Source organism: Dendrobates tinctorius, unplaced genomic scaffold (genome assembly GCF_039654945.1).
Source record: "Dendrobates tinctorius isolate UK_male_01 unplaced genomic scaffold, ASM3965494v1 ptg000230l, whole genome shotgun sequence".
NCBI classification, from domain to species: domain Eukaryota; kingdom Metazoa; phylum Chordata; class Amphibia; order Anura; family Dendrobatidae; genus Dendrobates; species Dendrobates tinctorius.
In genome coordinates this window covers 2,528,580-2,551,307 of record NW_027361897.1, presented here as the reverse complement: position 1 = coordinate 2,551,307, position 22,728 = coordinate 2,528,580, and the positions used below count along the sequence as shown (strand labels likewise).

Sequence of the window (22,728 nt, the reverse complement as noted above, 5' to 3'; positions counted from 1 at the left end):
GTGGAGGCACCAATATGTCAGGGTGCACTGGTGTGTCTGGAGTCATTGCTGTGTCTGGAGGCACCAATACGTCAGGGTGCACTGCTGTGTCTGGAGTCACTGCTGTATCTGGAGTCATTGCTGTGTCTGGAGGCATCAATGTCAGGGTGCACTGCTGTGTCTGGAGGCACCAATATGTCAGGGTGCACTGCTGTGTCTGGAGGCACCAATATGTCAGGGTGCACTGCGGTGTCTGGAGGCACCAATATGTCAGGGTGCATTGCTGTGTCAGGAGGCACCAATATGTCAGGAGGCACTGCTGTGTCAGGAAGCACCAATATGTCAGGGTGCATTGCTGTGTCAGGAGGCACCAATATGTCAGGAGGCACTGCTGTGTCAGGAGGCACCAATATGTCAGGGTGCACTGCTGTGTCAGGAGGCACCAATATGTCAGTGTGCACTGCTGTGTCAGGAGGCCTCAATATGTCAGGGTGCATTGCTGTGTCAGGAAGCACCAATATGTCAGGGTGCACTGCTGTGTCAGGAGGCACCAATATGTCAGGGTGCACTGCTGTGTCAGGAGGCACCAATATGTCAGTGTGCACTGCTGTGTCAGGAGGCACCAATATGTCAGGGTGCACTGCTGTGTCAGGAGGCACCAATATGTCAGGGTGCACTGCTGTGTCAGGAGGCACCAATATGTCAGTGTGCACTGCTGTGTCTGGAGTCACTGCTGTATCTGGAGTCATTGCTGTGTCTGGAGGCATCAATGTCAGGGTGCACTGCTGTGTCTGGAGGCACCAATATGTCAGGGTGCACTGCTGTGTCTGGAGGCACCAATATGTCAGGGTGCACTGCTGTGTCAGGAGGCCTCAATATGTCAGGGTGCATTGCTGTGTCAGGAAGCACCAATATGTCAGGGTGCACTGCTGTGTCTGGAGGCACCAATATGTCAGGTGCACTGCTGTGTCTGGAGGCACCAATATGTCAGGAGGCACTGCTGTGTCAGGAAGCACCAATATGTCAGGGTGCACTGCTGTGTCTGGAGGCACCAATATGTCAGGGTGCACTGCTGTGTCTGGAGGCACCAATATGTCAGGAGGCACTGCTGTGTCAGGAAGCACCAATATGTCAGGGTGCACTGCTGTGTCTGGAGGCACCAATATGTCAGGAGGCACTGCTGTGTCAGGAAGCACCAATATCTCAGGGTGCACTGCTGTGTCAGGAGGCACCAATATGTCAGTGTGCACTGCTGTGTCAGGAGGCACCAATATGTCAGTGTGCACTGCTGTGTCAGGAGGCACCAATATGTCAGTGTGCACTGCTGTGTCAGGAGGCACCAATATGTCAGTGTGCACTGCTGTGTCAGGAGGCACCAATATGTCAGTGTGCACTGCTGTGTCAGGAGGCACCAATATGTCAGGGTGCACTGCTGTGTCAGGAGGCACCAATATGTCAGTGTGCACTGCTGTGTCTGGAGGCACCAATATGTCAGGAGGCACTGCTGTGTCAGGAAGCACCAATATGTCAGGGTGCACTGCTGTGTCTGGAGGCACCAATATGTCAGGGTGCACTGCTGTGTCTGGAGGCACCAATATGTCAGGAGGCACTGCTGTGTCAGGAGGCACCAATATGTCAGGGTGCACTGCTGTGTCTGGAGGCACCAATATGTCAGGAGGCACTGCTGTGTCTGGAGGCACCAATATGTCAGGAGGCACTGCTGTGTCAGGAAGCACCAATATGTCAGTGTGCACTGCTGTGTCAGGAGGCACCAATATGTCAGGGTGCACTGCTGTGTCAGGAGGCACCAATATGTCAGGGTGCACTGCTGTGTCAGGAGGCACCAATATGTCAGGGTGCACTGCTGTGTCAGGAGGCACCAATATGTCAGGGTGCACTGCTGTATCAGGAGGCACCAATATGTCAGGGTGCACTGCTGTGTCAGGGTGCACTGCTGTGTCAGGAAGCACCAATATGTCAGGGTGCACTGCTGTGTCTGGAGGCACCAATATGTCAGGAGGCACTGCTGTCAGGAGTCACACTGTTGGTATTGCCCACAGTCATAAGACTGGCAGCAGTACATGAGCAGGATCTGCTGAAAAAAATCTAAAATCCTTGAATTTTAGGGAATTTTCACAGAGAGTTTTGGATAGATGGGGATTTTGAAGCGGATCATCTTCAATATCCACATAAATTATGTTACAGTTAAGTCCTCCTTCCCTTTTCCCTCCCTCTCTATCGGTGGTGAATCCTTCATAACCCATTTCCCCTTTATCTCTTCACCTTTGTTAAGTTTTAAACATTTAAATAAAAACTTTGCAAAACAAAATCCACGTAAAAAAATAACTGTGGGTGAACACACTCTAAAGGTTCTGTATTCTTAGATGTTATAGTTGACGTGTAGCTACAACCACATCTGAAGGAGGTTTTGCCATGGTTTTCTGTGTGGTTGCGCAAACTCTGGAAGGAATTGAAAAACACTTACCGGTAATTTTAATACGGCCAAATTTCCCAGGATGAAGTTTGCGCCGGGAGCAGCTACTGTTGGATGCTGATGATACAAATGGTAAATCTTTAAATTAATATTGGTCAATCAGACTGCAAAATGTATTTGTGGCGCCCCTGTGGGTTCAGTCGCCACAGAGGTACTGCACCTCCTCCTGAGGTGTGGTACCCCACCATTCAGATAAGGTGGAGACACCTGACCACACTCCAACACCTGCATCCCACACAACATAGTAGTGTAGCAAAGCACCTTTGGTGGCTCCCTGCTTGGAACACGAAGAGTGCTGGGAGGTGGGTGGAGCTTAGTCTGCACAAGAGAGGGGAGATTATTAGGACTGGGTCAGGCTGACTAGGTCAGGCTGTAAGAGAAGCTCCCCTGAGAGGGATGGATGGAAGGATGCGCTGCAGCAGACCTCAGTGACCTGGCTCTGCTGGCACAGGAAAGAGACATTCAGAAAGACTAATTCTCCATAAGATAGTTTTGTACGGAACGTAAGGAGAAGAAGAGAACTAAGGATTAAGGTTAGAGCAGAGCCCTTCCTCAAGTTCTCAGTGCATGGCCGGGGTCCGGTCCCCGAGGTTGTATGGATACTAATGGTCCTGCGACAGACACCGGAGGAATAGAAGTTGTCACCACTTTATTCCCACACAAGACTTGGGGGCACAACAGCAACTGGATAGTGAGCCGGGTCTTAGGAAGCAAGGAGTCCCCGAAGCAGGCTACAGCTGTCTGCCGTACAAGTAGAGTTCTAAGAACATCAGAAAGGAGGAACTCAGTGTAACTCAGTACTGTGAGTACTTCAAATAGGCGCTAGAAGGGAGACTTTCAGGAAAGGCACATATGTTGGTGGAGTGTGGGAACGGAGTACTTCATCTTGCCTGGAGGTTGGCTGAGCCCCTGACCTGGAGGACACAGCACCGAGGCGGGCATCCGTATGTACAACAGACTGTGAGTAAAGCTTTGGAACTACATGCCCTGGTGTCCTCCGCTTATTCCTGCGCCAACCCACTCAGCACTGCTACATCTCTGTGCTTAACACTACACCGTTCTCCTCTCCTCACTACCTCTCCATCTACACTGCCCTAGGACTACAGCCCTGCTTGTGGAGGGCTACACCATCATTGCTGCACCACACCATCTGTCCCAGAGGATCTGTCTGCAGCGTCGGCTTAACACCTTCATTGCCGAACACCACAGGTGGCGTCACGAATCATTCACTTATAAACTTTAATCATCAGCCACTCTTAACCCTTTTACAATGGACGCCCAGGACCCCGGACCTGGTCACAGCTACCGTGACAACTCCCATTGAAACCAACGGGCCCGGTGCCGAGTACCCCGTTGCCCTGGGAGGGCGACCCATGTTCCTATAGGTAACAAGCACGGATGATAAGATTCTTATAAGAATTAAACCCCACTTGGCTTAAACGTATTGTTAGAAGGGCCGTTAAAAAGGAGATTTAGAATATATAAGTATGAGGCGTCGACTCTAGCCTTTAAAAACTGCACAGAGCTGAACAGAACTTGTAAAAAAGTAATTGTCACAGTTTCTCTGATCATGGAAGTCTGACAGCTGTTATTAGAGCTTACATGGACAGGCTTGGACCAAGCCACTCTATTTATCAGATCCCAGTGGTGGCTCTGCCCTCACCTTTTAATCCCTGTACTGGGTTACGTTACAGGGTCAACTGCTGACCGATGGAGCAAGGTGGCAGCAAGAAATGTCATCACGCAGATTTGATACCATCAGTGAGATCAGAAAGTAAGCTGGTGGTCAAAATACAAGCCGCAGTCAGAGGTCAGAAAATGGGATAAGTAAGAAAAAACATAACAGGAGCAAGGACTATTGACCAGGTAAGGCCTCTTTCACACTTCAGTTTTTTACAATCAGTCACAATCCGCCAGGTTTTTAAAAAAACGGATCCTCAATTTTCTTTTGAGGATCCGTTTTTTTCCCCCATTGACTTTTCATTAATGTCGGATTGTGACGGATTGCCGTCCGTTGCATCCGTTTTTTTTGAGGATCCGCCAAAAGTTGCTGTCCATCACCATCCTCAAAGATTTCAAAACGGAGCTTGCAACGTTTTTTTTCTCTGGCGGATTCTCTCTCTCTCTCTCCTTTTTCAGGCTGCGATTCCTTTAAAATTCTTCATTTTGCGGACTTTGACTGATGCAAAAAACTGAAGTGTGAAAGAGGCCTAAGCTGTACTTATGGATTGGCAGTGGAAGTCAGAGGTTCAGGGGTTTAAATAACAAACAGTCCTACCAGGGCTCTAAGGAAGGAGTACTCAAAACCAGACAAAAATTAACCCTGATTTAGAGGCACCATAGGTCCAAGGAATAAAACAGGACTGTCGCTGTCATGTGCTGACCGTGTGGCGCTCCTGAGGCTCAGTCGCCACAGAGGTACTGCACCTTCTCCTAAGGTGTAGTGCCCCACCACCTAGGTAAGTTTGGAACTTTCCACGCTCCAACACTCGCATCGCACACAACAGGGTAGTTCTGCACAACCACATTGCGGCTCAGTGCTTAGAGAGTAGCAGAGCACCTCTGGTGGTTCCCTGCATGGAACACTGGATGTGCTGGGAGGTGGGTGGAGTTGAGATCCATATAAAAGGTTGGGAAGGTTTAGAATTAGAGATCAGTCTTGAGATCAGGCTGGAGGGTCAGTCTGACAGAAGGTCAATGAGGAAGGAAGCCACTCGGGAGGAGTAGGGATCCCTGGAAGAAGCGATGGAGGAAGGAGTGCTGCAGCTGCCTCAGTGATCTGAGCCAGCTGGCACGGGAAAGGAACAGAAGGAGAAAGACGTAGAACTGCAACCTAAGCTTCCATAAGAGAGAGAAAGGACAGTGCGGAACGAAGGAGTAGGAGAACAGAGAGGAGTTGTGGGTTGGAAGAGGAACCCTGCCTATAGGTTCTCAGCGCAAGACCGGGGCCCGGTCCCCGAGGTTGTATGGACACTTATGGTTCTGCAGCAGACACCGGTGGAGTAGTTGGCTGTAAATGCACTACTCCCATCTAAGACTTGGGGCACAACAGCAACTGAATAGAGAGCCAGGACTCCGGAGAAGGGAGTCCCCGAGAGAGGCTACAGCTGTCTGCCATACGAGTAGAGTTGTTAGGAACATCTGACAGGAGGAACTTCAGAGAACTATGGTACTGGAGTTCTTCACACCTTAAGGCGCAATAGAGGAGTCGTTCAGGAAAGGTACATGTTGGCGGAGTGTTGGAGAAGAGAATCCTGGCTTGCCCGGGAGGTTGATTGAATCTCTGCCCCGGAGGACACGGCACAGAGGCAGGCACCAGTGTGTACCACGGACTGTGAGTAAAGCTTTGGAACTACAAGCCCTGGTGTCTTCCATTCATTTGTGCGCTAACACCGTCAGCACCGCTACATCTGGGTACCAGCATTCCTCACACCGCCTGCGCCAATACACTGCCCTGGAGTTACAGCTTCACCTGTGGGGAGCTACACCATCTATGCTGCAACACACCATCAGCCCCAGAGGACCTGCACACAGCGTTGGCTTAACATCTTGCTTGCCAAACACCACAGGTGGCGTCACGAACTATTCCATTAAATAAACTACAAACCACCATAGATTTGGGCGCCCAGGGCCACGGACCGGGTCACCGCTGCTGTGACACATTCCCCGGACACCGTCCCGGTACCGAGTACCCTACAGCCCTGGGAGGGCGACCCAACCGCAATAAAGGTGTGGGCTGCCTAAGGACCGAAACAGAAACAGAGGTAATCAAATCAGCTGCAGTACAAGATTAAAGGCAGGTAACTAAAAAAAGGAGATGGGGTTCAATTTTGATAGATGTAAAGTTATACACCTGGGCACTAATAACCTGCAGGCACCATATGTTCTAGGGCAAGTAAAACTAGGAGAGTCACTTGTAGAGAAGGATCTGGGTGCACCTGTACATGACAGACTAAATAACAGCATGTGATGTCAATCAGCAGGATATTGCCATGTATTAAAAGAGACATGGACTCACGGGACAGGGACATGATGCCACCACTACACAAAGTGTTAATGCCCTGGAGTTATGAAAAAGTACAAAGAACCACAAAACTGATAAGGGTCATGGAGAAAAGATGAAAAGAATTGTATTCATTCTTGAAAAGAGAGGTACAAGTAAATAAATGGCCCATACAAAAAATAGGGCCAAATGCTGTCTCATGTAAAATGGCCTCAAAAGACAAAAGAAGCAATCTGTCCATCTGGAGAAAAAAGGATGAATCTCCACAGACGACAAGGATTCTTACCATGAGAACTTCTGGTCATAAACAGAGTCTTAGATGCTTCTTTTTAAATAGAAGAATATAACTTACGAACATGTATAAAACTCTTGTTCTGAATATAACCAAAAAAGAAATGACCTAGTTACAAAAGGCGCTTCCAAAATAACATAATACCTACACATGAACTGAAGCATATGCCAAGAAAAATTCAAGGGTTTTTTATTTAACAGATATTGACACACAATTTTTAAAAAGGATTCAGTGGATAAATACACACATATATGGACCTGAAAACACAGGAATTAAGGAATTAATATACCCACGACATAAGCATATTAAAAAAATGGATAAATATCCAGAGCATATAAAGAAAAAAATATACAATTTTTTTTTCTTTTTAAATAGGGTTCCTCAGAAAAGGCTACCTTATGTATGGAGGAAAGCTTTCTTGAATGTTAATTAATGTCATATAATTCAATCTATTTCTCTTTGCAAACAGTGCTTTTGGACTGATATGTCAGCCAAATTTGGTATTCAATATAACATTCATGAAGCATAGATACATAAATAAGGAGAAAAAAAAAAGTTCACTTGCAGCTCTATTTAGATGCCCATATAACTTATGGCTCTATATAAAAACCTTTATGGCTCCTCACAACAGATTGTCTACATATATATTCTCTCTCAAATTGCTTGGTATCTCTACATCCAAGGCAATAAATAAATAACATTGAAGTGCATAGTGCTAGATAATGTTCAATACTTAGATTACTTGCAGAGACAAAACCATATAATAAGGTGCAAAATAAGCTACCAGTATAGCAGTAACCACTACACCCCCATCAGAAGAAGCTAACGCGAAACGTACGTCGGGACGCTTCCTGTTAACCAGGTCATGTCTACCCCTTGTATCTAGTTGATTTGCTTCCTCCTTCATGTCTAGCTAACTATTGTAAACCTCTAGTAGCATGCTTGCACTTTAACCACTGCACCTTTTCATCCATATCTGATAACTGCTAGGGATGAAAAAGGGATGAGCGGCGACGGGCAGGAATGAAGAGGACATCATCGCTGCAAGATGGAAGGCGCTGGACCAGACAGCGACTCCCTCCGGACCTGAACCGGACCAGTAGCGCCCCTGGATGAGTATAATCTAACTAGTTTTTCTTATCTTTCAGGTTACATCGGGGGCTTATCTACAACATTACAGAATGCTGTAGATAAGCCCCTGATGGCGGTGGCCGCAGCTGATAGGCGAAAAATGGGGTGACAGATTCCCTTTAACCCCTTTACCCCCAAGGGTGGTTTGCACGATCATGACCGGGCCAATTTTTACAATTCTGACCACTGTCCCTTTATGAGGTAATAACTCAAACGCTTCCATGGATCCCACTGATTCTGACATTGTTTTCTCATGACATAATGTACTTCATGTTAGTGGTAAAATTTCATTCAAATAACTTGCGTTTATTTTTGAAAAAAACGGAAATTTGGCGAAAATTTTGAAAATGTTGCAATTTTCCAACTTTGAATTTTTATGCCCTTAAATCACAGCGATATGGCACACAGAAAACTTAATAAATAACATTTCACACATGTTTACTTTACATCAGCACAATTTTGGAACCAAAATTTTTTTTGTTAGGAAGTTATAAGGGTTAAAAGTTGACCAGCGATGTCTCATTTTTACAAGACCATTTTATTTTTACGGACCACAACACATTTGAAGTCACTTTAAGGGGTCTATATGATAGAAAATACCCAAAAGTGACACCGTTCTAAAAACTGCACCCCTCAAGGTGCTTAAAACCACATTAAAAAAGTTTATTAACCCTTCAGGTGCTTCACAGGAATTTTTTGAATGTTTAAAAAAAAAAAAATGAACATTTAACTTTTTTTCACAAAAAAATTACTTCAGGTCCAATTTTTTTTATTTTACCAAGGGTAACAGGAGAAATTGGACTGCAAAAGTTATTGTGCAATTTCTCCTGAGTACGCTGATACCTGATATGTGGGGGGGAACCACTGTTTCGGCACATGGCAGAGCTCAGAAGGGAAGGAGCGCCATTTGACATTTTCAATGCAAAATTGGCTGGAATTCAGATCAGACCCCATGTCACGTTTGAAGTGCCTAAAACAGTGGAAACCCCCCACAAGTGACCCCATTTTGGAAACTTGACCCCCCAAGGAACTTATCTAGATATGTGGTGAAAACTTTGAACCCACAAGGGCTTCACAGAAGTATATAACGTACAGCCGTACAATTAAAAAAACATATTTTTTCCACAAAAATGATCTTTTCACCCCCAAATTTTATTTTCCCAAAGGTAACAGGACCCTAAAAGTTATTGTGCAATTTATCCTGAGTACGCTGATAACCCATATGTGGGTGGGTGTAAACGACTATTTGGGCGCATGGCAGAGCTCGGAAGGGAAGCAGCGCCATTTGACTTTTATGGCTGGAATTGAGATCGGACGCCATGTCGCGTTTGGAAAGCCACTGATGTGCCAAAACAGTGGAAACCCCCCATAAATGCCACCAATTTGGAAACTAGACCCCCAAAGGAACTTATCTAGATGTGTGGTGAGAGCTTTGAACCTCCCGGGGCTTCACAGGAGTTTATAACGTACAGTCGTAAAATTAAAAAAAAAATCACATTTTTTCCACAAAAATGATCTTTTCACCCCCAATTTTTATTTTCCCAAGGGTAACAGGACCCTGAACATTATTGTGCAATTTGTCCTGAGTACACTGATACCCCACATGTGGGGGTAAACCACTATTTGGGCGCATGGCAGAGCTCGGAAGGGAAGCAGCTCCATTTGACATTTTTGGCTGGAATTGAAATTGGACGCCATGCCGCGTTTGGAAAGCCCCTGATGTGCCTAAACAGTGGAAACCCCCCACAAATGACACCATTTTGGAAACTAGACCCCCCAAGGAACTTATCTAGATGTGTGGTGAGCACTTTGAACCCCAAAGGGCTTCACAGAAGTTTATAACGCCCAGGCGTGAAAATAAAGAAATCATATTTTTTCCACAAACGTGATCTTTAGTCCCCAATTTATTTATTTTACCAAGGGTACCAGGAGAAATTGGACCCCAAAAGTTGTTGTCCAATTTGTCCTGAGTACGCTGATACCACATATGTGGGAGAAAACTACTGTATGGGCACACGTCGGGGCCCGGAAGGGAAGTAGTGACGTTTTGGAATGCAGACTTTGATGGAATGGTCTGCGGGTGTCATGTTGCCTTTGGAGAGCCCCTGGTGTACCTAAACAGTGGAAACCCCCCACAAGTGACCCCATTTTGGAAAAGTGAGCACTTTGAACCCCCCAGTGCTTCACAGGAGTTTATAACGCCCGGGCGTGAAAATAAAAAAATCATAAAACACCTAAACAGTGGAAACCCCCCCACAAAAGTTGTTTTGCAATTTGTCCTGAGTAGGCTGATACTCCATATGTGGGGGTAAAACACTGTTTGGGCGCATGGCAGAGCTTGGAAGGGAAGGAGCACCGTTTGACTTTTTCAACACAGAATTGGCTGGAATTGAGATCAGACGCCATGTTGCGTTTGGAGAGCTCCTGATGTGCCCAAACAGTGGAAACCCCCAATTCTAACTCTAACCCTAACGCCAACACACCCCTAACCCTAATCTCAGCCCTAACCCTAGCCCTAACCATAGCGGGAAAATGGAAATAAATAGATTTTTTTAATTTTATTATTTTTCCCTAAGGGGGTGATAACGGGGGGTTTGATTTACTATTTATGGCGGTTTTTATGTTTGGCTGCTGTCGCACGCTAAAAGACGCTTTTTATTGTAAAAATAGCTTTTGCATCACCACATTTTGAGAGCTTTAATTTTTCCATATTTTGACCCACCAAGTCATGTGAGGTCTTACTTTTGTGGGACGAGTTGACGTTTTCATTGGTACCATTTTCGGGCACGTGACATTTTTTGATCGCTTTTTATTCCGATTTTTGGGACGCATAATGAACAAAAACCAGCGTTTCAAGAATTTCTTTTGGGGGGTGTGTTTACACCGTTCTGCATGTGGTAAAACTGATAAGGCGGTTTTATTCTTCGGGTCAGTACGGTTACACCTCATTTATACCTCATTTATGTCTTTTTTTATGTTTTGGCGCTTTTATGCAATAAAAACAGTTTTATATAAAAAATAATTATTATTGCATCGCTTTATTCTGCGAGCTATAACTGCGCTGTATGGCGGCTCGTTTTTTGCGGGAGAAGATGACGTTTTCAGCGGTACCATGGATATTTATATGCGTCTTTTTGATCGCGCGTTATTGCACTTTTTGTTCGGCGGTATGATAATAATGCATTATTTTTTGCTTTGTTTTTTATTTTTATTTTTTAAGGGGTTCGCTAAAGGGGTTAACTAATGGGGAAGTTTTATAGGGCGGGTCGTTACGGACGCGGTAATACCAAATATGTGTACTTTTATTGCTTTGTTTTTATTTCCAAAAAATTAATTAGGGAATATTTTTTTTTTAATTTAATTAGCGATTTTTTATAAATTGTTTTCACACTTTTTTTTAAATTTATTATACTGTCCCAGGGGGGACATAACGGTCATCAGCGATCTGTCACAAGCAGTGCTGGAGGCTTCCTCATGCTGACGCTTTGCAGGCATGAGGAAACCGCCTCCCTGCATGCCCCCGAAGGTCCCCGCCGCCATATTAGATCCGGGAACCTGCAGGGAAGGAGTCCCCGAAGCAGCGCAGCACATCGCGCTGCTGCGGGGGTTGCAGGGAAGCATGGAGGGAGCCCCCTCCCTGCCGATGCCTCCCTAAACCCCGGTACACTGCGATCGTGTTTGATCGCAGTGTGCCAGGGGTTAATGTGTCGGGGGCGGTCTGGCACATAGTGCCGGGTGTCAGCTGTGATAATCAGCTGACACCCGGCTGCGATCAGCGGCGCTCCCACGTGAGCGCCGCTGATCGCTATGACGTCCATGGGCATAGGGTCCCGGGTCCCATGGACGGGATAGTACGTCAGATGGCAGAAAGGGGTTAAGGTTGTCTCTTAATTGAACCTGATGTACATGTGTCTATTCCAACAGTACTTACTATGTAATTAAGTGACTACAATGCAATCTTTAATGCCAAAACCAGAAGTAAATTTAAAGAGAATCTGTTCCCAGGTTTTTGCTACTCCATGTGAGAGCAGTATGATATAGGAGCAGAGACCCTGTCACTTATTGTGCTGAAGGTTTTATTATCTGTTTGTATTATCTGCTGCAGATCTGCCACTTCTCTGGATGCTGAACCCCACCCACACCACTGATTTCTCTGTGCGTTGTGCATAGGCAGAAAGCTGCCAATCAGTGGTGGTGGGGGGAGAGTTATAAACAGATGATGAATGTAGAGGACTACAAGGCAACAGTGAGTTGACTAAAACTATAGGAAGCAGCCCAGTAAGTGACACATCGTTGGAATCCGTGTCTCAGTCTCTACATTATGTTCCTCTCTGATAGCCTGCAAAAATATGTGGCAAGATTATTAAAAAAAAAAGAAGGTAAGTTGTGTATACCATTTAAGGTAATGGAGGCCATTTCACCGGCCCCACCATCTTATAGACATGAACCCTTGGCTCGGTCTAGCAAGGTTGCATTCTTTGTAGGAAGGGGGAGTATGCCACTGTCAGATATAACAGGCGTTGGCTTAGGCCTCTTTCACACTTCATTTTTTTTACGTCAGTCAAAATCCGCCGTTTTGCAAAAAAAACGGATCCGCCATTTTTTTTTATGGATCCGTTTTTTTTTCCCACTGACTTGCATTAGCGGCGGATTTTGACGGATGGTCATCCATTGGATCCGTTTTTTGACGGATCCGCCATAATTTTGGCGTCCACTGTCTTGAGTGGACGGACAATGAAACGTTTTTTGTCTAAGTCAAAACAGCGGATAGCAACGGATCTGCCGCTATCCGCCATTTGTTATAATGGTCGCCTATGGGCGGCGGATTGCCAGATTCAGTCTCTCCCTCTCTCTCATCCGGCCATTTCTTCTCTCATCCAGCATCTGCCATGGGAGAGCTTCATTCACATTCGTTGGTTTGCTGGTCCTATCAAAATCAGCAGGTTCAGCCATTACACAATTAATGTATATGGCCATGCCACCCACAATGAATGACTGCACAATTTACCCACAAATGGACTCTTACAATACCTGGGGGAGATGGGGGGAATAAATCATATTATCTCGGGATGGAAGCTCCACCAGGATTTTTGCAGTGGGCAACACTAACATGGGCAGCTATAATTTTAGTTCATATTACCTCCAAAAATCATATTATAATGGATCATACACCTATATGAAATGATCTGCAGGCGACAAGGGCGCATGGAAATAAATGTATCATCAGCATCAAGCCCTGGTAATAAGCACGTGAAGTTCCAGGGTGTTGGCTTCTGCTGCGTCTATTTGCTGTCAAACAAACGGGCTAATGGCTAAGGTCACCATTGTGTACAACAGATCCATGGAATCGTTCAGATATCAAACAGACTTAGCCAACATCCTTTACAGATCAGGATGCCGTGAATTCTCCGTCTATTTACCGAGTAATAAATCCACACAACGGGTCATTGGTAAGAACTCATAGCCTTGTTATTTCCTCATTTACCACCATCTCCACCTTCTTTATGACATGTGAAGCCACATTGTCAGGAAGGGGAAACAAAAGGCATAGATACACAAGGCACAATACACACTCTCATTACTGCATGTGATATAGCGGATTCTCGGCGAGATTCATCTGCAGGATTCACCAGGTATGAGAATTGAATAAGTGTGGAGGAGAGGAGGTCTTGGGAGGACCGGAGATTACGTGAGGAAAGGTATCGGGAGATTAGTTCAGAGACATATGGGGGAGACAGGTTATAGATGGCATTGCAGGTCAGTATTAGTAATTTGAAAGGATACGCTGAGGGAATGGGAGCCAGTGAAGAGATTTGCATAGGGGAGAAGCGGAGGAGTAGCGAGGAGATGAATTAGTCGGGCAGCAGAGTTAAGGATGGACTGCAGAGGTACGAGGGTGTTAGCAGGGAGGCCACAGAAAAGGATGTTGCACTAGTCAAGGCGGGAGATGATGAGGGCGTGCACAAGCATTTTAGTAGATTGAGGGTTGAGGAAAGGACGGATTCTGGAAATATTTTTGAGCTGGAGGCGACAGGAGGTAGAAAGGGCTTGGATGTGCGGTTTGAAGGACATGGCAGATTCAAAGGGTACTCCGAGGCAGCGGACTTCTGGTACGTGGAAAGCGTGATGTCATTGTGATAGATAGGTCAGGTAAGGAAGATCTGTGAGATGGAGGAAAGATGATGAGTTCAGATTTGTCCACAGTGAGCCTGAGGAAGCTGATTTTTTGACCTTTTATGTATCCAGGGGCTGTTGAGGATTCAGCATTATGATTTAGAGCTACTAAAAGATTTTTTATTTCTAAATAATCTGCTTTTATGTCACCCATATTTTGTTTTTGATCCATAGAGTCATTTTTTTGTGGGACGACTTATAGTTCTTCTTGGTTCCAATTATTTTTTTCCACGTTTTTGTTTTCCATTTTACTAGCTGTTACATTTTTATGTCCACCAGGGACTTGTACGATATATTGAAATCCATTATTATACCATTGTGTACTGCAAAATTAACTCGTCCGTCACAGGAGCATGTAGGAGTACCAACTTTTTTTTTTTTAATTAAAGGGGTTATCCTAAAATTGAAGGTCCACATTCATTTACAGAAAAAAGAAATTTTACAGATTATTTGTGTCTTATTGCTGGGATCCCCAAGAAGTGGGATCTACAGAATCCCATCTGAAAGGAGCAAAGGTCAGGACATACCTCCGCTTCATTCATTGTCTATAAGTCAGGTGAAAGTACATCATTTGCCATTTTTGGCAGTCCCATGCAAAAAGTGCAGTGCCACCGTCAAACCATCCATAGGAAACACAAGAGAGTTCCAGTAATTTACCTCATGATGACCACTGAGTGGTGGATGTAGATAATGGGGTGCACCTGTGCAGCAATATACGGGCTCATCATAATGCATAACTCCACCGGCTTTGGAGCTAGAAGTGGCCCCCTTACCTCTTGGGCCCCTGGGACCACTATTTTAGATGTCCCTGAATTAACCCTCTTCTTCTCAGATCCTGAACATGTTAAGCACACACGCAGCCTCACAGGTAGACACGGTTGTAGTGTGCCGTCCATGCTAATATCATCTCTGAAGACAGTGGTGGCCGTCGTCATGTGGATTCATGGCAAATTAAGACGGTGACCCCTGAAGCAAAGGCGTTGGAGGATTTATAAGACGAGACATTTCCTTTTCCGTCTTATTTCCTTCTGTTGGCTTCATGGAGTGATACCGATCCAGAATACCGGTAATGGATAGAGGTGTCAGGTGGGCAATCATTGTGTTAGGCCAAGGTGCACACTACTGTGTTTTCTCTCCATCTGAGAAAATCTGATTATGTTATTCACACCGATCAGAGTGGGATCTGATTTTCTTGGAGGTGGAGTGAAAAAAAAAGTTTCTTAACCTTCTCCATTCTGTCAGTCCGTGAAAATCAGATCACGTTCGGACGTTATGTAATTTATTTCATGGACCCATAGACGTGAATAGGCGAGGCCCATCCCACTGTCCAAGGCACATCTGCGATTCAGGCGTACGGCCGAATAAGTGATCAGGAGGCAATGGGGCCGAGGCTGATCTCTCACTTCCTCGTGACGTTCGATTTGTCTGTAGACGGGGACTATGACGCCTGCGCTGACTGGGCGTCGGGCTCATGTCTTATAACCGTTTGTGGGCCCTGGGAACGTGAGCGCCTACACCGCTGGGATGGCGATGACATAGAAGGTGAGTATAGGTGTTATTTTGAGAGGCGGTTGTCCCATTAGTGGACAACCCCTTTAAGTCACACCCCTGCTCAGCGGCGATCCAGAATGCTAAATGCACTGGTCCTGAGCACGGACCCCCACACTTACACCGTGCACTGACCTTTCTGAGCTCAGCCTTTGGGACCTGGATGGGATGTTGGACCACCTCCAGGTACAGGTCATTGTGGGCACATTTATGGTGGGTACATCCATGGCGGGCACTAGTGGGGCCACATGTGCAGCCAGGGGCGTAACTACCACGGTCGTAGCAGTCGCCACTGCGGCCAGGCTTCGGGGTAGTCAGGGGCCTGGTAGGTCAGACCATGTTATCTCCCAAACGTGCCGATTCCCCCCACCCCGCGTCCTGCACTGAGCCGCCACGCCCCCCCATGCAACCCATCCTCGCCCTCCCAGATAGACCCACTGCAGCCCCCCACAGCCTGCAATGACGTCCTAGGCTGTTCTGTGGCTGTTCGCACAGGACCTGTGATGAGGTCACAGGAGGGGAGGAGTCAGGGGTCACATGATCAGGAGACTGGTTGTCTCAGGACTCTGCTGTGCTGGTTGTCATGATGCTGGATGAGGTAAAGTTTATGTGTGGGGTCAGAGGGGGTTTACAGGGTGGATGTAGCAGAGCCGTGTGTGTGTACGGAGTGAAGATGTGTGTGTATATGGGGTGTGCAGAGCGGAGCTGCGTGTGTATGAGGTGTACGGAGCAGAGGCGCGTGTGCACGAGGTGTATGGGGCGGAGCTGTGTGTGTACCAGGTGTACGGAGCGGAAGCGCTTGTGCGCGAGGTGTACGGAGAGGAGCCGCGTGTGCACCAGGTGTACGGAGCGGAGCCGCGTGTGTACGAGGTGTACGGAGCGGAGGCGCGTGTGTACGAGGTGTACGGAGCGGAGGCGCGTGTGTACCAGGTGAACGGAGCGGAGGCGCGTGTGTACGAGGTGTACGGAGAGGAGCCGCGTGTGTATGAGGTGTTCGGAGCGGAGCCGCGTGTGCACCAGGTGTACGGAGCGGAGCCGCGTGTGTACCAGGTGTACAGAGCGGAGGCGCGTGTGCACGAGGTGTACGGAGTGGAGCCGCGTGTGTACCAGGTGTACGGAGCGGAGGCGCATGTGCACGAGGTGTACGGAGCGGAGGCGCATGTGCACGAGGTGTACGGAGGGGAGCCGCGTGTGTACGAGGTGTACGGAGAGGAGCCGCGTGTGTATGAGGTGTTCGGAGCGGAGCCGCGTGTGCACCAGGTGTACGGAGGGGAGCCACGTGTGTACCAGGTGTACGGAGCGGAGGCGCATGTGCACGAGGTGTACGGAGCGGAGGCGCGTGTGTACGAGGTGTACGGAGAGGAGCCGCGTGTGTATGAGGTGTTCGGAGCGGAGCCGCGTGTGCACCAGGTGTACGGAGCGGAGCCGCGTGTGTACCAGGTGTACAGAGCGGAGGCGCGTGTGCACGAGGTGTACGGAGTGGAGCCGCGTGTGTACCAGGTGTACGGAGCGGAGGCGCATGTGCACGAGGTGTATGGGGCGGAGCCGCGTGTGTACCAGGTGTACGGAGGGGAGCCGCTTGTGCACGAGGTGTACGGAGCGGAGGCGCGTGTGCACGAGGTGTACGGAGCGGAGCCGCGTGTGTACCAGGTGTACGGAGGGGAGCCACGTGTGTACCAGGTGTACGGAGCGGAGGCGCGTGTATACGAGGTGTACGGAGGGGTGCCGCGTGTGTACGAGGTGTACGGAGCGGAAGCGCTTGTGCGCGAGGTGTACGGAGCGGAGCCGCGTGTGCACCAGGTGTACGGAGCGGAGCCGCGTGTGTACGAGGTGTACGGAGCGGAGCCGCGTGTGTACGGAGGGGAGCCGCGTGTGTATGAGGTGTGCTGGGCAATGCCGCATGTGTACGAGGTGTACGGAGCGGAGCCGCGTGTGTACGAGGTGTGCTGGGCAATGCCGCATGTGTACGAGGTGTACGGAGCGGAGCTGCGTGTGTACGAGGTGTGCTGGGCAATGCCGCATGTGTACGAGGTGTACGGAGTGGAGCTGCGTGTGCACGAGATGTACGGAGCGGAGCCGCGTGTGTACGAGGTGTATGGAGCGGAGCCGTGTGTGTATGAGGTGTGCTGGGCAATGCCGCATGTGTACGAGGTGTACGGAGCGGAGCTGCGTGTGTACGAGGTGTGCTGGGCAATGCCGCATGTGTACGAGGTGTACGGAGTGGAGCTGCGTGTGCACGAGATGTACGGAGCGGAGCTGCGTGTGTACGAGGTGTACGGAGGGGAGACGCGTGTGTACGAGGTGTGCTGGGCAATGCCGCATGTGTACGAGGTGTACGGAGCGGAGCCGCGTGTGTACGAGGTGTATGGAGCGGAGCCGTGTGTGTATGAGGTGTGCTGGGCAATGCCGCATGTGTACGAGGTGTACGGAGTGGAGCTGCGTGTGCACGAGATGTACGGAGCGGAGCTGCGTGTGTACGAGGAGTACGGAGGGGAGACGCGTGTGTACGAGATGTACGGAGCGGAGCTGCGTGTGTACGAGGTGTACGGAGCGGAGCTGCGTGTGTACGAGGTGTACGGAGTGGAGCTGCGTGTGCACGAGATGTACGGAGCGGAGCTGCGTGTGTACGAGGTGTACGGAGGGGAGACGCCTGTGTACGAGGTGTACGGAGCGGAGCCGCGTGTGTACGAGGTGTATGGAGCGGAGCCGTGTGTGTATGAGGTGTGCTGGGCAATGCCGCATGTGTACGAGGTGTACGGAGTGGAGCTGCGTGTGCACGAGATGTACGGAGCGGAGCTGCGTGTGTATGAGGTGTACGGAGGGGAGACGCCTGTGTACGAGGTGTACGGAGCGGAGCCGCGTGTGTACGAGGTGTATGGAGCGGAGCCGTGTGTGTATGAGGTGTGCTGGGCAATGCCGCATGTGTACGAGGTGTACGGAGTGGAGCTGCGTGTGCACGAGATGTACGGAGCGGAGCTGCGTGTGTACGAGGAGTACGGAGGGGAGACGCGTGTGTACGAGATGTACGGAGCGGAGCTGCGTGTGTACGAGGTGTACGGAGCGGAGCTGCGTGTGTACGAGGTGTACGGAGTGGAGCTGCGTGTGCACGAGATGTACGGAGCGGAGCTGCGTGTGTACGAGGTGTACGGAGGGGAGACGCGTGTGTACGAGATGTACGGAGCGGAGCTGCGTGTGTATGAGGTGTACGGAGGGGAGACGCCTGTGTACGAGGTGTACTGGGCGGAGATGTGCGTGTATTTTGGCATGGGGGGGGGCCTCATTTGAAAGTTCGCACTGGGGCCCATAACTTTGTAGTTACGCCACTGTGTGCAGGGCAGTATTTAGGCATCTGTTGCTGGCCCCGACATTGCAGGATACAAGTAATGAAGCCACAAACTGAGCAGACTGCACTTCATATAATATTGAGCACATCAGTCTGCAGGAAGCCAAACCGGCCCCCAATAACCGCAGCATGTGAGAAGCGGAGACGGAACCGCATTGTCCGCAGCTCACAGCGCAGCGCCCCCTGCCGCACGCACCAGGCAGGAACCGCTCTGATCGATTCCATCGGGGCTCAGTTGTCTGCACGAAAGAAGGAAGTGAGAAAACATCCGGCGGCCGGAGATGGAGCCGAGCGGGGGAGGTGAGTGCCGTCTGCGGAGCAGGAGGAGAGCTGCTGCCGGGCTCAGCCTGCACCTGGAGCGCCCCTTCCTCCACACAGCCGGGGTGTATGTCCCTGTGTCTGTAGACAGGCGGCCTTCTCGGCATCTGTCACCTGTACTGATCACATATAGTCACATATCCGCCAGCTGTTGTACAGGGATCTCATGGGACTGGGAGACAAATGGCTGAAATAAGACATTTACCTATTTCCAGGAGCGATCCCCGTCCCCTCTGTGTGACGACGCTCTGGTATATGGTGAGATATGGTCCATATGGGAACGTCGTACGCGGCTTTTATCAGTCAGGTCACATCCCTGATAGCGATGTCCCCGGGGGCCGCGCTCTCTGAGGTCGCCATGTCTGATTATATAGGACAGGTTGGACATCGGGATGTGTCGCCCCACTCCTGACCCCAATATTGTCACCTAGCCCCTGTTCACATCTGCAGTGTGGGTTTTTATCATTTGTGGGATCCACCACACGCCACCGGACCTGCCACTAGTTCTCCCCCACAGCCCCCACTCACTGACTGATATTTGGGGGGCATCCATCGGGTTCTGACCCTTATCCATTCGTTTTGATGGGAGAAAAAGGGCAGAATTTTTTTTTTTGAGGTGATCATAAACCACAAGTATTCCGGTGGAAACTGCTCCGGGAAACTTTTTCTGAAGAGTTTTTTCCTGAAGTCGCCTTTTTAGTGTTTACGTTGACAGCGCCTGGTTCACAGGGTTTTCCTTCAGGATCCTCTTTGATGAAAGCACTTGCACTTTTGTTTTCCCTGTCCAGGCATTTTTGGAAAAAAAATAAAGAAAAGCCCAATATGAACAGCAAAGTCGATTTTTCCATAGAAATTAATAGGAAGCATTTTCCATGAGTTTTTTTTTTTTACAGTTCTAGGGTATGTGCACACAACATCTTCTTCAAGCGGAGTCTGCCTGGAATCTGCCTTAAAAAAAAAAGTGCCCTAAAATCTCCATAAGAAATGAACATGGCGCACAGCAATGTAAAAGCGGCATTGCTCTGCACGTTTAGTCTTTTCTCACTTTTTTTTCAACCACTTCTGGGTTTGGAATCCAAGAAGCGAATAAAAGAAGTGACCTGTTTATTCTTCAGGTGGTTTCCGCTAGAAAGCCTCTCGGCACCACGGTGGAGCCGCAAGTAAAAGCAATGGCAAAGCCCCCCCGGTGAAGGTGTTCCAGGAAAAAGACCGCCTGCGGATTCCTGAAGTGTCAGGAGGTTCTCCATCCCTGATTTAGGATGACGCAGGCCATTTCTCCTGACCCCACCACCTTATAGACATGCATCCTTGGCTCGGTCAAATAAGGTTGTGTTCTTTGTAGGAAGTGGGAGTACGCCGCTGTCGGACATTACTGGCATCTCATACGTGTTTTAATAAAATATGGACCTTTCCCGCATCAGAAGACCCTGCCTGACCACAGCATCTCCTGACCTGAGCCAACTGTATAATCGCCAAATATAAAGCAATTCTCTCGGGTCTGGAGACCCGGCGGTCAGGTCTTCCAGTGCGAGAACAGTCCATGTTTCATGGATGTGTGAAACCTGCCCAGCTTTGTGAACATGGTGGTCAGTGATTGCCCATAGGTTCTCACAACATTGTTTTTCAGGCAGGTTTGAAGCTGTTACGCTCCAAAAAATACCCGAAAAAGTGGCCAGACACCACCCCAAATAATCTTTGTATCCATTTCTATGTAAAAACGACTTGCTGCTCGTGTTCAGGCCTTTTGATGATCTCTTAAGGCAAAAAATGTACATGGAAGTAGTCAGCGTGTCTTTGTAAACCTTGTGTTTCACTTCTTTCTTAAAGGGAATCTGTCAATCCCTTGGACATACAGCACAGACCAAAAGTTTGGACACACCTTCTCATTTAAAGAGTTTTCTTTATTTTCATGACTATGAAAATTGTGGATTCACTCTGAAGGCATCAAAACTATGAATTAACACATGTGGAATTATATAATTAACAAAAAAGTGTGAAACAACTGAAAATATGTCTTATATTCTAGGTTCTTCAAAGTAGCCACCTTTTGCTTTGATTACTGCTTTGATGAGCTTCAAGAGGTGTGTTACAGAACCCCCCATCACCCCGAATGGGAGATGCATGTATGATAGGTGTAATGTGAGATGTATGCCCTTAATGCACCAACCAACAGGCTTCCCCCCTGGGCATAGGTAAACGAGATATCCCACTTCTGACCTCCCCCCACCTTTGTAAATCCCACTGTAAGTGATCGGGGGTCGCCGGCCACCTACGGCTATTGTAATGTACGTCTGGCGTCTTAACTGGAGCCTGTTATCTACTGGCCCAACACATTGATTGTCCTGTCCTCTTTATGTAGATATATTCTGAGACCGATGAGTAAAATGTTGTCACACTGGAAATACGTGGAGAAGCAGTGATCTTTTATATGTTCCCATGTTAAAAATCCTTTCGAGCCAGCACCCTTCATTCAGAAGTGGGGAAAAGCAGAGTGGACCTCCTGAGAAATGGGGTGGTAATGTAAGAGGTATTACAGCACAGAAGACCCCGTTACAAGGTAGTCACCGGAAATGGTTTTCACTTCACAGGTGTGCCCTGTCAGGTTTAATAAGTGGGATTTTTTGCCTTATAAATGGGGTTGGGACCATCACTTGTGTTGTGCAGAAGTCTGGTGGATACACAGGTGATGGTCCTACTGAATAGACTGTTAGAATTTGTATTGTGGCAAGAAAAAAGCAGCTAAGTAAAGAAAAATGAGTTGCCAACATTACTTTAAGAAATGAAGGTTAGTCAGTCCGAAAAATTGGGAATACTTTGAAAGTGTCCCCAAGTGCTGTGGCAAAAACCATCAACGCTACAAAGAATCTGGCTCACATGAGGACCGCCCCAGGAAAGGAAGACCAAGAGTCACCTCTGCTGCGGAGGATAAGTTCATCCGAGTCACCAGCCTCAGAAATCGCAGGTTAACAGCAGCTCAGATTAGAGACCAGGTCAATACCACACAGAGTTCTAGCAGCAGACACATCTCTACAACAACTGTTAAGAGGAGACTTTGTGCAGCAGGCCTTCATGGTAAAATAGCTGCTGGGAAACCACTGCTAAGGACAGGCAACTACCAGAAGAGACTTGTTTGGGCTAAAGAACACAAGGAATGGACAATAGACCAGTGGAAATCTGTGCTTTGGTCTGATGAGTCCAAATTTGAGATCTTTGGTTCCAACCACCGTGTCTTTGTGCGACGCAGAAAAGGTGAACGGATGGACTCTACATGCATGGTTCCCACCGTGAAGCATGGAGGAGGAGGTGTGATGATGTGGGGGTGCTTTGCTGGTGACACTGTTGGGGATTTATTCAAAATTGAAGGCATACTGAACCAGCACGGCTACACAGCATCTTGCAGTGGCATGCTATTCCATCCAGTTTGCGTTTCGTTGGACCATCATTTA

At 48.3% G+C, this 22,728-nt stretch overlaps 1 protein-coding gene and 1 long non-coding RNA gene across 4 annotated transcripts in view; one reads left to right on the top strand and one right to left on the bottom strand.

Annotated features, from left to right (window-relative positions):
* The window catches only part of LOC141059680 (uncharacterized), a 37,419-nt gene extending 21,339 nt beyond the window's left edge, over positions 1–16,080 (bottom strand). Inside the window, exon 1 of the long non-coding RNA XR_012222580.1 lies at positions 15,757–16,080. This is a non-coding gene — a long non-coding RNA (uncharacterized lncRNA). The remainder of the gene's footprint in view (positions 1–15,756) is intronic.
* MFSD13A (major facilitator superfamily domain containing 13A) overlaps positions 13,512–22,728 on the top strand; it is a 72,918-nt gene continuing 63,701 nt past the window's right edge. The window contains exon 1 of one of the 3 annotated variants that reach the window (XM_073555773.1): positions 13,512–13,532. The gene's annotated coding sequence lies outside the window, so the exon portion shown is untranslated. The other 2 variants (XM_073555771.1, XM_073555772.1) reach the window with 2 other exon arrangements.